The 16,568-nt window shown below is 45.0% G+C and overlaps 1 protein-coding gene across 1 annotated transcript in view; it reads left to right on the top strand.

Annotated features, from left to right (window-relative positions):
* Positions 1-9,963: 9,963 nt before the first annotated feature.
* SPOP (speckle type BTB/POZ protein) overlaps positions 9,964-16,568 on the top strand; it is a 79,083-nt gene continuing 72,478 nt past the window's right edge. The window contains exon 1 of the mRNA XM_003818042.4: positions 9,964-10,264. The gene's annotated coding sequence lies outside the window, so the exon portion shown is untranslated. The remainder of the gene's footprint in view (positions 10,265-16,568) is intronic.

Raw genomic sequence — 16,568 nt, 5'->3', positions numbered from 1 at the left:
TTATTCAGTAAGTAAGTAAGTACAGAGCACTTCCTGTCCACATGTCAGCATGTGCTGCATGCCATTTCCTTTCCTTTCTTTTTTGCTATTGCTTCTTCTTTGCCTGGAGTGCCACCCTATAGATACCGTGTATCCCAGCCATTCCCCAGGTTAAGACCTCAGAACTTCTATGTCTGTAAACATATTGATCAAGTCCTCAGATAAGTACTCCATTCCATGCCCTTTTTTTTTTTTTTTTTGAGACAGAGTTTCGTTCTTGTTGCCCAGGCTCTGGAGTGCAATGGCGCAATCTCAGCTCACTGTAACCTCTGCCTCCCGGGTTCAAGTGATTCTCCAGCCTCAGCCTCCCAAGTAAAGCTGGGACTACAGGAATGCACCACCATGCCCGGCTAATTTTTTGTATTAAGTAGAGACGGGGTTTCACCATGTTGGTCAGGCTGGTCTCTTACTCCTGACCTCAGGTGATCCACCCACCTCGGCCTCCCAGAATGCTAGGATTACAGGCGTGAGCCACTGCATCTGGCCGCAAGCCTTTTTTTTTTTTTTTTTTTTTAAACAGAGTCTGGCTCTGTTGCCCCAGTGGCAGGATCTCAGCTCACTGCAGCCTCAACTTCCCAGTCTCAAATGATCCTCCCACCTCAGCCTCCCAAGTAACTGGGACTACAGGTGCCCACCCACGCCCAGCTAATTTTTGTCTTTTTCTGTAGAGACAGGATTTTGCTATGTTGCCCAGGCTGGTCTCAAACTATGCTGGATGCTGGGACATAACGGAGAGCCAGCCAGCCAGGTCACTGTCCCCATGGAGCTGACAATCCAGTAGGGGAGACAGATAATGAAAGAGTAAATTCACAAAAACAATTACAAATTGTTGGCGGTGTTGTAAAGGAAGTAAACAAAGTACCATGATAGAAAATAACAGAAAGTTCTTATTTTGGATATGGTGGGAGGTCAGAGAAGGATATAACAATTAAGCTGAAACCTGAAGAAGAGACAGAACCAGGCAAAAAGTATTCTAGGCAGAGACAATGGTAGCCACAAAGGCCTGGGGAGGGAAAGAGCTTGATGGGTTCTAGGAATCTGTAGATGGCCAGGGTTGCTGGAGCAAGGACAGGAAAAGATGCAACATGAGATGTGATTGAAGATGAGGCTCTGTTAGTTGGTGATACAAAGTTTGGATTTTATTCTTGGTACAACAAAAAGCCATTCAAAGGTTTTAAGCCAGATTGCAATGTGGTCTGACTTAAATTTTAATTAGATTGCCCTGATTGCTGAGTGAAGCATGGATTGAGAGACAAGCAGAGAATTAGGAAGACTATTCAGGACCCTCTTTCTATGGTCCAGGCAAAAGAGGATGGTGGCTAGAACTTCGGTGGGACAGAAGAGAAGTAGACAAGTGGATGGATTCAGGAGACACTTTGAAACTAGAACTTAACAGGAATTCCTGATGGATTAGGTGTGAGACTTCGGGACTAGAGGAGCCAAGGCCAAGGATACTGGCTAATTTCTTTCTTTCTTTTTTTTTTTTTGAGATGGATTCTCACTCTGTCGCCCAGGCTGGAGTGCAGTGGTGAGATCTCGGCTTGCTGCAAGCTCCACCTCCCAGGTTCACGCCTTTCTCCTGCCTCAGCCTGCCAAGTAGCTGGGACTACAGGCGCCCGCCACCACGCCCAGCTAATTTTTAATTTTTTGTATTTTTAGTAGAGACGAGGTTTCACTGTGTTAGCCAGGATGGTCTCGATCTCCTGACCTTGGGATCTGCCTGCCTTGGCCTCCCAAAGTGCTGGAATTACAGGCGTGAGCCACTATGCCGGGCCTCTTTTTTCCTTTTTCTTTCTTTCTTTTTTTTTTTTTTTTTGAGATGGAGCCTTACTCTGTTGCCCAGACTGGAGTGCAGTGGCGCAATCTTGGCTCACTTCAACCTTCACCTCCCTGGTTCAAATGATTCTCCTGCCTCATCCTCCCTAGTAGCTGCGATTACAGGCATGCGCCACCACGCCCCCCTAATTTTTTTGTACCTTTTTAAATAGAGATGGGGTTACGCCATCTTGGCCAGGCTGGTCTCGAACTCCTGGCCTCAAGTGACCAGACTGCCTCAGCCTTCCAAAATGCTAGGATTACAGGTGTGAGACACTGTACCTGGTCAATGATGGCTACTTTCTGAACTGAATGGGTGAAAAAGACAACCAGGTTTGCTTGGCTTGGCCTGTCCTGGCCCCATTAGGTCCCTCCCTCCCACACTTCCTTGGAGCCCCTGAGGCAAGTCTTCAGAAGCCCGGAGCTTGGGAAGCAAGCACAATTTGAAAACCACTGGGTTGGAGAAGCTTTAAGGTCCCTTTAAGTTATAAAATTCTTTTATTCTAACTTGAAAAGTCTGTGAATAGGGACAATATTTCTATTTCTTTTGACTCACCCTGTAGTACCCTGGTAGAGCTCTGTACCTGGGGAGCATTCAGTTGACTTTTCACTTTGGCACAGATCTTCCATAATTGAATTTTAGATTAAATTCTTTTTTTAAAAATAAGATTCTAATGTAGAGTAAACTTTCAATTGAAATCAATTCACCTTGATAAAGTAGAGCCATGGCAAGGATAATCTAAAACAGTAAAATCCAAAGTAATTCTTATTTGAGTTGATGTAGAAAAAAATTTGTTTTTGCTAAACTAATTATCTACATTTAGGTAAATGTTATTTTTGGGCAAATGCCAACAGATGGTAGATCAATCCCATTCAGAATAGGATTGGGAAATCCTAAAAAACCCACAGGAAATAATTCATGACAGTGAATAAAATCTACTTTTGATAATATATTCTTTGTTGAAAACAAATATTAACCTTCTAAAACTTATTTTGAAGTAATGACTTCAGATAACTTTTAGACCCGTTTTAAAGATGAATGAGATGGAGATGGAGTTGTGTTGCTAGTCCAAGACAAAAATAAAAGAAAAACAGGCTCAAACCTGCCATTTCCTTTTCTTTCTTTTTTCTTGTTGTTTCTTCTTTGCCTGGAGTGCCACCCTATAGATATCATGTATTCCTGCCATTTCCCAAGTTAAAACCTCAGAACTTCTATGTCTGTAAACATATATTGATCAAATCCTCAGATAAGTACACCATTCCAAGCTGTTTTTTTGTTTGTTTGTTTGTTTTTTGGGTTTTTTTTTTGAGACAGTGTCTGGCTCTGTCGCCACAGTAGCACAATCTCAACTCACTGCAGCCTCGACTTCCCAGTCTCAAGTGATCCTCCCACCTCAGCCTCCTGAGTAGCTGGGATTACAGGTACCCACCATGCCCGGCTAATTTTTGTATTTTTCTGTAGAGACAGCGTTTTGCTATGTTTCCCAGGCTGGTCTCAAACTGCTGGGCTCAAGTAAACCTCCTGCCTTGGCCTCCCAAGGTGCTGGAATTACAGGCATGAGACACTGTGCCCAGCTGTTTTGTCATTTTATTTTACTTTATTTTATGAGTTGGAGTCTCAGTCTGTCAACCAGGCTAGAGTGCAGTGTTGCAGTCACAGCTTATTGCAGCGTCCAACTCCTGGGCTCAAGCAATCCTCCTGTGCCTCAACCTTCCAAGTAGCTGAAACTACAGGCACAAACCACAGCCCAGCTCCCTTTTGTTTTATTAAAGAGGGAAGTAAAGTAAAGGAATCCTTTTGTATGTCAAGCCCTTTTGAACAAATATGTCATCCAATGCTGTTTATTACCCTATGATGGAATGCCCCATTTCACTGATGGGTTGGGGGCCTAGAGGTCCAGCATCTGATCTGCTTCCTGTTTGGGATGTGTCCTCTGCTGTGGATCGCATCAGTGAGGAGGGTCACATATCACACCATGGACACCATGGCAGGGAGACCTTTCCTTGTTACCCACCATGGTAGTTAGGGCCCAAGAGGCGGACTAGGATTGGCCAACCGGATACTTCCACCTGGAGCTGTGGGTTTGCAGCATGAGACACAGATGAAGAGAAGATTAGACATCCTTTGCAGCAGCAGCAGCAGCAGCAGCGGTGGTGATGTGTCTGCTGGTGGCACATTGTGGCAGTGCCCAGCAGCTGGGCCTCCTCTCCAGACTGTCCTGCTGAAGAAGGTGGTTGTCCTTCCTCCACCAGCCATTGGTTTCCAGCTGAATTTCCAAGTTGGACTCTTTAGCTCCTGTTAATTCTCGGAGCCAGCAATATTTCTTCAGTCAATTCCAGTTCTGATTGATGTAGCCAGAGCTGATGCAGTTCTTGCAACTGGGAACTCTGGCTGATGTTTGAGGAAACAGGTTCTGAGGTCAAAGAGCTTGTGCAGGGGCCACAGCTAGCAAGTAACGGTGTTCTGGCTGAGAAATCTGTGCTGTTTTCTTGATTCCACACTCCCCAAAGAATTCTGAAGAAGGGCACGGAGGCAAGGAGTGACACAGTGCACAGATGAGAGTGGGACTTGAAGGCTAGCAGGTATGTGAACACTTACTCCAAAACATCCACATTCAGTGACACATTCATAAATAAGTTGAGTCTACTGTATGCCAGAGACTGTGCTGTGTTCAAATACTATTTCAACCAGGCACAGTGGTTCACGCCTGTAATCCCAGCACTCTGGGAGGCCAAGGCAGGCAGATCACCTGAGGTCAGGAGTTCGAGACCAGCCTGACTGACATGGTGAAACCCCATCTCTACTAAAAAAAAAAAAGGCCGGGCACGGTGGCTCACGCCTGTAATCCCAGCACTTTGGGAGGCCGAGGCAGGCGGATCACGAGGTCAGGAGATCGAGACCATCCTGGCTAACACGGTGAAACCCCGTCTCTACTAAAAATACAAAAAATTAGCCGGGCGTGGTGGCGGGCACCTGTAGTCCCAGCTACTCCGGAGGCTGAGGCAGGAGAATGGCATGCACCCGGGAGGCGGAGCTTGCAGTGAGCTGAGATTGTGCCACTCCACTCCAGCCTGGGTACTCCGTCACAAAAAAAAAAAAAAAAAAACTAGCCAGGTATGGCAGCGGGTGCCTTTAGTCCCAGCTACTGGGCAGGCTGAGGCAGGAGAAATGCTGGAACCTGGGAGCCCGAGGTGGCAGTGAGCCGAGATTGCACCACTGCACTCCAGCCTGGGCAACAGAGCAAGACTCAAAACAACAACAAAATATTATTTCAGTTCATCCTCACATAGTATATGATAAGGTGGGCATTATTTTGCTTATTGTTCCAATGGAAAAACTGAGCCTTAGAGAGGTTTGTTCAACTTTATATTGTTGTAAGCGTTAGTGCTGGGTTTGAACTTGAGTCTCCAGACAAGGGGGCTGGAGCCCTTTCATTAAGCCACAGATGCCTCACTATGCAATTTCATGAATCAATGAAAATGTCTCCACTGCTAATATTTGTGAGCCCCATAGAGGCCCCAGTGCAACATCATAAATGTGTTATTCTTGTTTCTTTGTGCATGTTCTTACACCTGTGTCCTGGGGTATGACATTTGTCTCTTTTCCTTTAGGCAGGTACGTCTGGAACACAGGACTCTGCCCCTACTAAAGATCTTCCTTCCTGTATATTCATCTCCAATGTCCATGAAGGGCTCCACCAAAGGAGACGCTGGGCCCAGGGACCAACTGCCCAACTGAAAAGTTGATCATTGACCACTCAACGGAAGAGCTGTCCAGTGAGGAGAGAAAGACTTCAGCTTCTTACAGCACTTACAACCAAAATGGGAGTCTGTACTCATTTTCTATTCAGTCCTGCCTGCCTCCACCTCCCCTAGAGCTTCAAGGGAAACCACACCTTTGCTTGCTGGACTGTAAAATGGAGCCGAAGATCCTCGTTGGCATCTCAGAGCCTTTGGGGAAGATCCCGCACCCAGACCTGGCTCATAACAGCCAATGAACACTTTGTTGTTTGTGTTTCGGATTAAGAAAATGAGTTCTGCATGTTGCTTACCATCACAAGGAGCAGTGAACTGAATTGGTGCCATTGTAAGCTTGATTGTTGTTGCATAGATAAAAGCCTCATTAAGTCCCTCAGGAGGGGACAAGAATTTTATTTTGAGGAAAGAAGAACAAGAAGCGCTTCTTGCTTGTTGTCATTACAGCAACAAAACATTTAATGGAGGAAAAAATTAAATAACTGCACTTTTTTTCTTTACCCAAACCTCGTCAAGAGGCTGGGTGAGTTTTTAATTAGTGCTGCATTTTCAATAAATCCGTATCTGTATGTGGTGCGGATTCTTTCCTGGATAAGGGAAAGATAATAATGAGAATCCTATTTTTCAGTCCCACACTAAAGGGATGCCTGGTATATTTAATCATGCTGTAGAAATCCTGGCAGCTTTCTCTGAGCCCAGCCTCTGCTCTAATTACATTTCTAGATTTTAGTAAATTGAAAGGGAAAATGTAGGAACAAAATAATTAAAACCGAAGAGGAAGTGCATATTAAAAAGGAGAAGCTGTTTAAAATTCTTCCACACAGTGCTTCCAAGGACATCTACAATCATTTAATCAGCTCCACACCAAATCAAAGTCCTTTGTACAGAGGCTGATAGGATCACATCTCAGGTGGGCGGTATGGTCCCCACAGTATAATAGGAGCTTCATTGCACCAGGCTACAGATGGGGATAAGACCTCTCATACCCTTCCACATCACTGGGGATTCGGGCCCAGCCTGGACAAGCTGTTGGCACAGACTCACTTTCCCCAAGGAGTCCGCTTCCAGGTCCTGGGTAGAGTCTGGCGAAGCTGTTACAATTAGCTCCAAATGTGAGGGAGCTACAGTAGGTTGTCCATGCATCCAGTTTCCTTTTCCTGCACCCTGTTCCCGACTTTCATGCTCCTTCCTGCAAAGAGTACCCCTTTTCTTTTTTCCCTGCTTTTGTGTGAACTCTGAAGTCAAGAGAATAGGTAATTGAGCAACCTCAGTGACACCAGGAACCAGTTACTTGTTACTGGTTACTGGATTATTTCTGGGGCATTCCGAATTTTCAGAAGGACCAAAAACCTTGCTGGCTTCAGCTAAAGGAATCATGTTTGTTGATAACAATGATAAGTTAAATCTCTTTTTTTTTTTTGAGACAGAGTCTCGCTATGTTGTCCAGGCTGGAGTGCAGTGGCTTGATCTTGGCTTACTGCAACCTCTGCCTCCCAGGTTCAAGCGATTCTCCTATCTCAGCCTCCTGAGTAGCTGGGATTACAGGTGTGTGCCACCATGTCAGGCTAATTTTTGTATTTTTAGTAGAGACGGGGATTTTACCATGTTGGCCAGCCTGGTCTCGAACTCCTGACCGCAAGTGATTCGCCCGCCTTGGCCTCCCAAAGTGCTGGGATTACAAGTGTGAGCCACCTGATAAGTGAAATCTAATTGGAAAGTTTCAAGCCTCTGCCTAATAGGTGACAAAGGCTCTTTTTGTTTTGCAGTGGGGCAGGTACAGTCACCACATCATTGTAGAATTTAGGGTCTACATTTCTTGATCATTCTGGCTGAAAAATCGGTTGTGTAAACTCTAGGAGTCTGGAGTGTTTTGTCCGTGATTCCTAGGAAATTTTAAACTGTGAGATTATAGGACTTGCTTCTGTATTTGAAAGTGGAAGACAGCCTGGCACTGTCAGGGGCTTTTTTTTTTTTTTCAAACCCCTGGGGTTTTGCTCATGGGCTCCCAGCCTTCCTGGCTGAACAGACTCACCAGCCACCTGGCACCAGGACGCGTGTGGCAGGAGACACTGAGCACTGTCTCCTAGAGACAGTCACATAGGCCTGGGAGACAGCAGGGCTCCCGGAAGCTGTTCCCAAAGCAGGGCCCACACTGTGTCACCTCCCAATCTACAGGTTCATTGGGTTGCTCTCGTGTCCAATGCTATGTGCGTGTGTGTGTGTGTGTGTGTGTGTGTATGTGTAATGATACCATTCCAGCACGAAAGAGGCGTTCAGTAAGAACATATATTAAAAACTTTTTTTTCTTTCTTTTTTTTTTTTTTTAGAGACAGGATGTCACTTTGTTGCTCAGGCTGGAGCACAGTGGCGTGATCATGGCTGACTGCAGTCTTGAACTCCTGAGCTCAAGTGATGTGATCCTCCTACCCTAGCCTCCCAAAGTACTGGGATTACAGACACAACGTCATAATAATTTTTTTTTTAAGACAAGGTATTACTCTGTCGCCCACTTTGGAGTGCAGTGGCACAATCAGTTCACTGTAACCTTAAAGTCCTGGGCTCAAGGGATCCTCCTGCTTCAGCCTCCTGAGTAGCTGGGACTACAGGCAGGTACCACCACACTTGGCTAATTTTTTTGTAGAACGGAGTCTTGCTTTGTTGCCCAGGCTGGTTTCCAACTCCTGGGCTCAAGCGATCCTCCCACCTCAGCCTCCCAAAGTGTTGGGATTACAGGCATGAGCCACTGTGCCCAGCCCAAGAATAATTTTTAAAAATTTTTAAAATTTGAGCTAAAGGAAAGAATCATAACAACTAATACCCAACACTAACATTATTACTGTAACACCGAGACAACTTTTTTTCTCTAAGGGCCAAGGTGATCCGAGGCCTTTTCTTTCACTCAACTCAGGAATCACTTATGGCCCATTGGAGCTAAAATGTGAAGCTGACAGGGAACTCAGGTGTCCAAGATAACAAATTGTCACTGAATTAGCTTCCTTCCTTCCTTCCTTTATTTATTTATTTATTTATTTATTTTTATTGAGATGGAGTCTCCCTCTGTCGCCCAGGCTGGAGTGCAGTGGTGTGATCTTGGCTCATTGTAAGCTCAGCCTCCCGGGTCCACGCCATTCTCCTGCCTCAGCCTCCTGAGTAGCTGGGACTACAGGCGCCCGCCACCACACCCAGCTAATTTTTTGTATTTTTAGTAGAGACAGGGTTTCACCGTGTTAGCCAGGATGGTCTCGATCTCCTGACCTCATGACCCACCCGCCTCGGCCTCCCAAAGTGCTGAGATTACAGGCGTGAGCCACCGCGCCGGCCCCTTTTATTTTTATTTATTTTATTTTATTATTTTTTTTGAGACATAGTCTTGCTCTGCCATCCAGGCTGGAGTGCAGTGGCGCGATCTCTGCTCACCTCCGTCTCCCAGGTTCAAGCAATTTTCCTGCCTCAGTCTCCGGAGTAGCTGGGATTACAGACGCGTGCCACCACGCCTGGCTAATTTTTTTTTTTTTTGAGACGGAGTCTCTCTCTGTCGCCTAGGCTGGAGTGCAGTGGGGCGATCTCGGCTCACTGCAAGCTCCGCCTCCCGGGTTCCCGCCATTCTTCTGCCTCAGCCACCGGAGTAGCTGGGACTACAGGCGCCCGCCACTGCGCCCGGCTAATTTTTTGTATTTTTAGTAGAGACAGGGTTTCACCGTGGTCTCGATCTCCTGACCTCGTGATCCACCCGCCTTGGCCTCCCAAAGTGCTGGGATTACAGGCGTGAGTCACCGCACCCAGCCACGCCCAGCTAATTTTTATATTTTTAGTAGAGATGGGGTTTCGCCATGTTGGCCAGGCTGGTCTCGAACTCCTGACCTCAGGTGATCCGCCCACCCCAGCCTCCCAAAGTGCTGGGATTACAGGCGTCAGCCACCATGCGTGGTCAGCTTCCTTTTAGTTAGATCACCTATATCTCCTGCCTTCCCCTGAAAGGATAGTCCTTGTTTTTGTTTACAAGTGCTAAATTTTAAAAGTTACCTAAAAGGGTCTCTAGCATCATCATAAAGTCCAAAAAATATTTTACTGACAGGGCTGGCTTTTAAAAAATGAGTTAATACATATAAGAGTCGTTGGTACTCCATAAACTGCTTGCAGACCTAAATCGCTGTTGTGAAATGCCTTTAACTGTTCCGTTGCCCACTCCGACCCTTGGCTTGTTACGCCTCTATTTGGTCCTCGCACCTCGCAGCGGGCTCCCGCGCCCTGCACGCGACCCCCTCCAAGTTCCCGCCTCTTTTTACTCAGGCCCCTCCTTCCTCTCAAATCCCCGAGCCCTGACTTGGCCCCGAGACGCATGCGCACTAGGGAAGGTAGGCGGAGTCTTGAGGGAGGAGGAGCAGGGAAACCCAGGGAGGGGAGGGGAGGAGAAGGGAGTAATGGGGAGGAGGCCGCGCGGGGTGGGGTCTGGCGGTACGCGCTGGCTGCGTCGACGTGCTGACGCCATGACGCCCCGGCCGGTGTGTGTCGGTGTGTGTGTGTGTGTGTGAGTGTGCGCGCTCCGAGTGTGTGTGTATTTGTGTATCGGCGGTCCCGCAGGTCCCGGATGTTGCGGACAGTATGAGGCAAGCGCAGGGGGACGGGGACCAGCAGCTGTCGCCGCCGCTCTCAGGTGAGTGGGGGGAGGAGAGTCGAGGGAGGGGGTTGTCCTGTCGGAGTGTGGGGGGGGCACCTCCCTGAAGAGGTGACTGACCCCCACTGTCCCCCCACCCCCCGCCACACACATATACTCTCCTCAGTCCCATTTCCTACACCCGGATTACGTGGCCTGCGAATGCCAGAGCCGAATCAGCCGTCCCTTCTCCCTATCTCAAGCATTCAGAAGACACAAACGCGCCCCCTGCCTTCAGCCCCCCCATCATTTCCCAGCCCCATCCCCCTTGCCAAATAGTGAGCTGTCGCCTGCGGCGAGATGGGTGACTGCGCATGCGCGAGTGTGAACGCGCTCGGGCTGCTTCTTCGCTGCCCCGGGGGCGCATGCGCATCGCGGTGTTGCAGGGACCTGCGGGATAAAGAGCCGGTGGAGCACGAGTCCGCCTTCTTCCCAGGCTGTGGGCTAGACTTGCTGCCAGATAATGAGCCTGTTGCTCCTGTCCAAAGGGGAGAATTTAAATTATGTGAAAGACTTAACGGACAAAGCACTATTCTCATCTGGTGTTGCCCTAGAGACTCCCAGGCTACAAACGCCTCGCAGAGCCAGCGTGTCCCACACTGACCCTTCTTTTGAAACTGTCACTGTATCTTCTAGTTCTAGGATTACTTTTCCATTCCTATACTCCCATCGTTGTGCTTGTACCTTTTAGTACCAACTTACCCTAAATTTAGGAGTGGGTGCTCCATCCCATCACTTATTCTGGCAGGGGATTTTGGAAGCCTTGCTAAAGAAGACTAAGGGTCATAAATGGAACTAAGTGAGGCATTTCATTTTAGTAAAATTCTTAATTCGCAGAACTAGATAAGAGAGATGAAGGGCACCGGCCTTCTTACTTTGTGTGACCTATTTGCCTTTTTTTTTGGTCAAAGATCTTCCTTAGCACTTTTCATTTTATCTGTACCTTATTGGTGCTCTGTGACATGAAAACAAATCGGAAAGCAATCTGAAACTGTTGGTGGACAATAACTTATTCAGTGGAGGTTTTAAGTAATGTGATGTTTCTTTCACGTTGGCAGATAACAAAAAGAAATGTAAATAACGAACTTTGAAGTACAATAGTATTTCAGTGATCTAGGACCTGGGTTTTCAGTTAGCGATTATATGTGGCCCTTTTTTTGGATACTTTGCTGCTGCTTACCTCTGCCATCAAAACAGAGTGAAGAAAAGATAAAATCTTAATAGCAAAAGGTTTTCTAGATAACATTGAAATGAATAGCTAAATTGTTGTGGGGAAGGGAGTGCGAGAGGAGGGGCATTTTTTGTGTTTTTCAGTTCTCCTTGCCAATCCCGTCTCCTAGCTGGATAACTGGGAAGGGACCTATTAGTAAGCCTTACTTTCAATTCTCTTTAGTTTGTATTCTTTGTTGTTCTTCTCTCACGGCTTTTTTGGCTGCCACTGTTAACTCCAAAACCGCATGTTCTTGGGCCTTAAAGTATATGTATTTTTCACTTCCCCTTTTAACCCTGGCCCTTACAGGGTTCTGCTGTCTTTTGTGCTGTTTCCTGTTGCCATGGTTACAGTTAGAACCAAGAGATGACACACAGGGAACAGAGGAATTTGGGGTGCATATATCTTCCTGCGAAAGAGCTGGAAACTCACCTTTTTTTCCTTAGAGGTAGAAGTTATTGTAAGACTACCCCACCCTTAGGTTTGGGGTAGTTGCTATCCATTTGGTACTTTATTGATTTCTCGTTTTAGAGCTCTTCATAGTAGCTAGTTTGGTATTTGGAGATGTTTACTGTTTCCTATGTCCATACTTAGATATTACTTAGGTAGTATCTAGAAGTGAAACTATTGTAGTAAGTGTCCATCTTCTCAGTAGGTTTCGGCCATTGGGATGCTTAGATTTTTTCTTTTTTCCTTTTTTTTTTTTTTTTGAGATCGAGTCTTGCTCTGTCACCCAGGCTGGAGTGCAGTGGCGCGATCTCAGCTCGCTGCCACCTTTGCCTCCTGGGTTCAAGCGATTCTTCTGCCTCAGCCTCCCGAGTAGCTGGGATTACAGGTGAGTGCCACCATGCCTGGCTAATTTGTATTTTTTGTAGAGTTGAGGTTTTGCCATGTTGGCCAAGCTGGTCTCGAACTCCTGACCTCAAGTGATCCACCCCCGCCTTGGCCTCCCAAAGTGCTGGGATTACAGGTGTGAGCCACTGTGCCCGGCCTGATTTTTTCTAGAAACATTTTGTCTAGTTGAATTCACTGAAGCCTCATTTAAAATTTTGATGGCGTGCAATGCTTTTAGATTAAGACAAATATTGTTAAATAATGCGTACTGGTGCAGAGCCTTTTTAAAAAAATCATTGTTTAAAATGGGTTAACACATGTACATACATATGAAACAAAATTCAAAAGGTACACAGAGAGTGAAGTCTTTCTTTTCTTACCATCCTCTTTTTATCCATCAGTTCCCCGTCCCAAAGGCAACAGTCTTGTTTATTCATCCCGAGACAGTATATCCTTTTACAAGCATATACACCTATATGTTCTTCACATTTTTTGTTTTTGTTTGTTTTACACAATAAGACACTATGCTCATTCTGCACTTTGCTTTTCTCACTTTATTTATCTTGGTGATCATTCCATGTAGTAAATACAGTCCCTCTTCCTTTTTGAAAGATGGCAGATAATTCCATTGTGTAGATGTACCATCATTCAGCCAACACTTATTGGACATTTAGGTTGTTTCCAGTGATACAATTAATTCCTTGTATGTACTTATTCTGTGTACATGGGTGTCTGTTGGTTTAAATTCCTAGTGGAAGCGCTGGATCAATGGATGTGCATTTGTAATGTTGTTAGGTATTACTAAATGCTTTCCACAGAGGTTGTATGAATTTATATTCCTGCCAGCAGTGTGAGTCTGCCTGTTTTCTCACCAACACTATTATCAAAATTTTTGATCATTTGTGCAGTCTTTTATCTAAGATTTTAAAGCTCATTATGTAGTTTGTTAAGCTTCATTTCACTGAAGAGTTGTGTATAAATACCTCACTGTTTTGCAGATTGGGGAGGGGTCATGGAGGATTTTGTTTGAAAAATAATGTCATGAGAATAAAGTCATATGTCTGGATAATAGCAAATCCATGACAATGCTAGGAAGACATAAAAAACCTATATTCCAATTTCTTCCTTTAACTCTTAGATGCTAGTTTCTCTGTTAGTATTCTGTAAACCTGTAAATGATTTATGATCTCCTTTTGATAGCTCTGACTTTAAATTGTTTATCCAAGTAAACTGCTGTTATTCTGGTGAGAAATTGAAAAGCTAATCTAGTTAGTTGAGGTCTGCTCTCTTGGTACAGAATACTGGTACTAGCATTTTTTAAGTCTGCTGATAGCAGAATACTTCACTATGAGCTTCAAATAAATAGAAAATAATTAAATATGACTGTGCCTGAAGAGAGCTTACAGTCTTGTTGGAAAACCTAGAAGAAATGGATAACTTTCTGGACACATGTAGTCTACCAAGATTGAACCATGAAGAAATAGAAAACCTGAACAGATCAATAATAGTGAGTAACGAGATTGAAGCAATAATAAAAAGTCTCCCATCAAAGAAAAAGCCCAGGACCTGATAGCTTCATTGCTGATTTCTACCAGACATTTAAAGAAGAACTAATAGCAATTCTACTCAAACTATTCTAAAAAGTTGAAGAGAAGGGACTACTTCTTAAACTCATTCTATGAGGCCAGCCTTACCCTGATACCAAAACCAAAGATGTAATCTTTTTATTTATTTATTTATTTTTTTTTTTTGAGACCAAGTTTCACTGCTGTTGCCCAGGCTGGAGTGCAGTGGTGCAATCTCGACTCACCGCAACCTCTGCCTCCCTGGTTCAAGCTATTCTCCTGCCTCAGCCTTCCTGAGTAGCTGGGATTACAGGCATGCAACACCACGCCCGGCTTTGTATTTTTAGTAGAGACGGGGTTTCTCCATGTTGGTTAGGCTGGTCTCGAATTCCCGACCTCAGATGATCTGCCTGCCTTGGCCTCCCAAAGTGCTGGGATTACAGGCCTGAGCCACCACGCCCGGCCCAAAGATGTAATCCTGTTGTAAAGCCACACCTATTGAATATAGGAAATAATAAGAGAACAATTAGAAAACAGAACTAGAACAGTAATACACTGTGTTCCATGCTGAGAGGACCTTGTGAAGACATGATTAAGGGTTAGAGGAGAGTTCATTTGGGAGGCCTTCCTGGAGGAAGTGCATTTGGAGCCTTTTTCTTTTTTCGTATAATGGTTTAAGTGAAAAATTTTAAACATACAGAAAAATGGAAAAAATAGTACAATTATCACCTTTATATCCATCACTTAGATTCAACAGTTGTTCACATTTTGCTATATTTACTTTATGTATATGCATATTTATTTTATTTTATTTTATTTTTTCTGAGACAGAGTCTTGCTCTGTCACCCAGGCTGGAGTGCAGTGGCGCGATCTTGGCTCACTGCAAGCTCCGCCTCCTGGGTTCATGCCATTCTCCTGCCTCAGCCTCCCAAGTAGCTGGGACTACAGGCGCCCGCCACCACGCCCGGCTAATTTTTTGTATTTTTTAGTAGAGATGGTGTTTCACCATGTTAGCCAGGATGGTCTTGATCTCCTGACCTCGTGATCCACCCACCTTGGCCTCCCAAAGTGCTGGGATTACAGGCGTGAGCCACCGTGCCCAGCCGTGCATATATATTTAAATATATAAATTTTTGTATTGCAAACATCATGACACTTTACCCTTAAATACTTCAGCTGTATCTCCTTAAAGCTTATAATATTGTCACAGTTAAGGCAATTAACAGTAATTCTCTAATACCATCTAATATCCAGTTCGTGTTCAGATTTTCCCAATTGTCTTGAAGATGACACTTCTTTTTTTCCTCCAAACATATCTCTTTAGTCTCTTCAAATCTAGAACAATTTAGAAGCCACATGATACTGTTTTTTGTTTTTTTTTCGAGATGGAGTTTCACTCTGTCGCCTAGGCTGGAGCGCAGTGGCATGATCTTGGCTCACTGCAACCTTTGCCTCCAGGGTTCAAGCCATTCTCCTGCCTTAGCCTTCGAGGAGCTGGGATTGTAGGTGCCCACCACCACACCTGGCTAATTTTTGCATTTTTAGTAGAGACGGGGTTTCACCATGTTGGCCAGGCCAGTCTCGAACTCCTGAACTCAAGTGATCCGCCTGCGTCGGCCTCCCAAAGTGCTGGGATTACAAGCGTGAGCCACCATACCTGGCCTCATGATACTGGTTTTTAAAGAGCCCGAGCTGTTTGTCTTGTAGAATATATCACTTATGGAATTTTCTGGTTATTTCTTCATAGTTTCATAAACAGATATTGAGCTCTAAAGGTCTGATTAGATTATCGTTAAACATTTTTGATGAGACTACTTTGTACGTGTTTCTTTGCTCGTCGCTGCATCATAGTAGGAGAAACACAATGTCATAATGTCCCACTATTAATGATGCTGAGTTTGTTTGATCATTTAAGGTGGTAAATACCAGACTCATTTGTTGTAAAGACAATTTTCCCCCTTTGTAATTAGTAAGTTATCTGTGGAGTGGTGCTACTTTGGCATTGTACTGTTACACTTCTCCAGCAACATTTCACCTCATGATAATGATCTTTGCCTAAATCAGTTAATTCATTGGTTTTTGGAAATAGTGATTTTTCTGATTCTGTCATTTCTTTTTACACTGATTAGCTTTCAATCTTCTGTAAGGATTTTCCTCATCGGTTAGGAATAAATTATAATTTTTTTTTTGAGATGGAGTCTTGCTCTGTCTCCCAGGCTGGAGTGCAGTGGAGCGATCTTGGCTCACTGCAACCTCTGCCTCCTGGATTCAAGTGATTCTTGTGCCTCAACCTTCCAATTAGCTGGGATTACAGGTGCCCACCACAACGCTCGGCTAATTTTTTGTATTTTTAGTAGAGGTGGGGTTTCACCGTGTTAGCCAGGATGGTCTTGATCTCCTGACCTTGTGATCCACCTGCCTCGGCCTCCCAAAGTGCTGCGATTACAGGCGTGAGCCACCCCGCCCAGCCAATTTTTGTGTTTTGAATAGAAATGGGGTTTCACCATATTGGCCAGGCTGGCCTCAAACTCCTGACCTCAAGTGATCCTCCCGCCTCTGCTTCCCAAAGTCCTGGGATTACAGGCATGAGCCACTGTGCCTGGCCTACATTATAATTTCTACTAAAAAATTGAGGTAAATTCTTAATTTTTTTTCTTTAACACTTTTCTGAGCAAGGAAATGGTACAATATCAT

The sequence above is a fragment of the Pan paniscus genome, chromosome 19 (assembly GCF_029289425.2).
Source record: "Pan paniscus chromosome 19, NHGRI_mPanPan1-v2.0_pri, whole genome shotgun sequence".
Lineage (NCBI taxonomy): Eukaryota > Metazoa > Chordata > Mammalia > Primates > Hominidae > Pan > Pan paniscus.
Note: the sequence above shows the minus strand (reverse complement) of the source record. Positions and strands in the feature narration are given on the sequence as shown.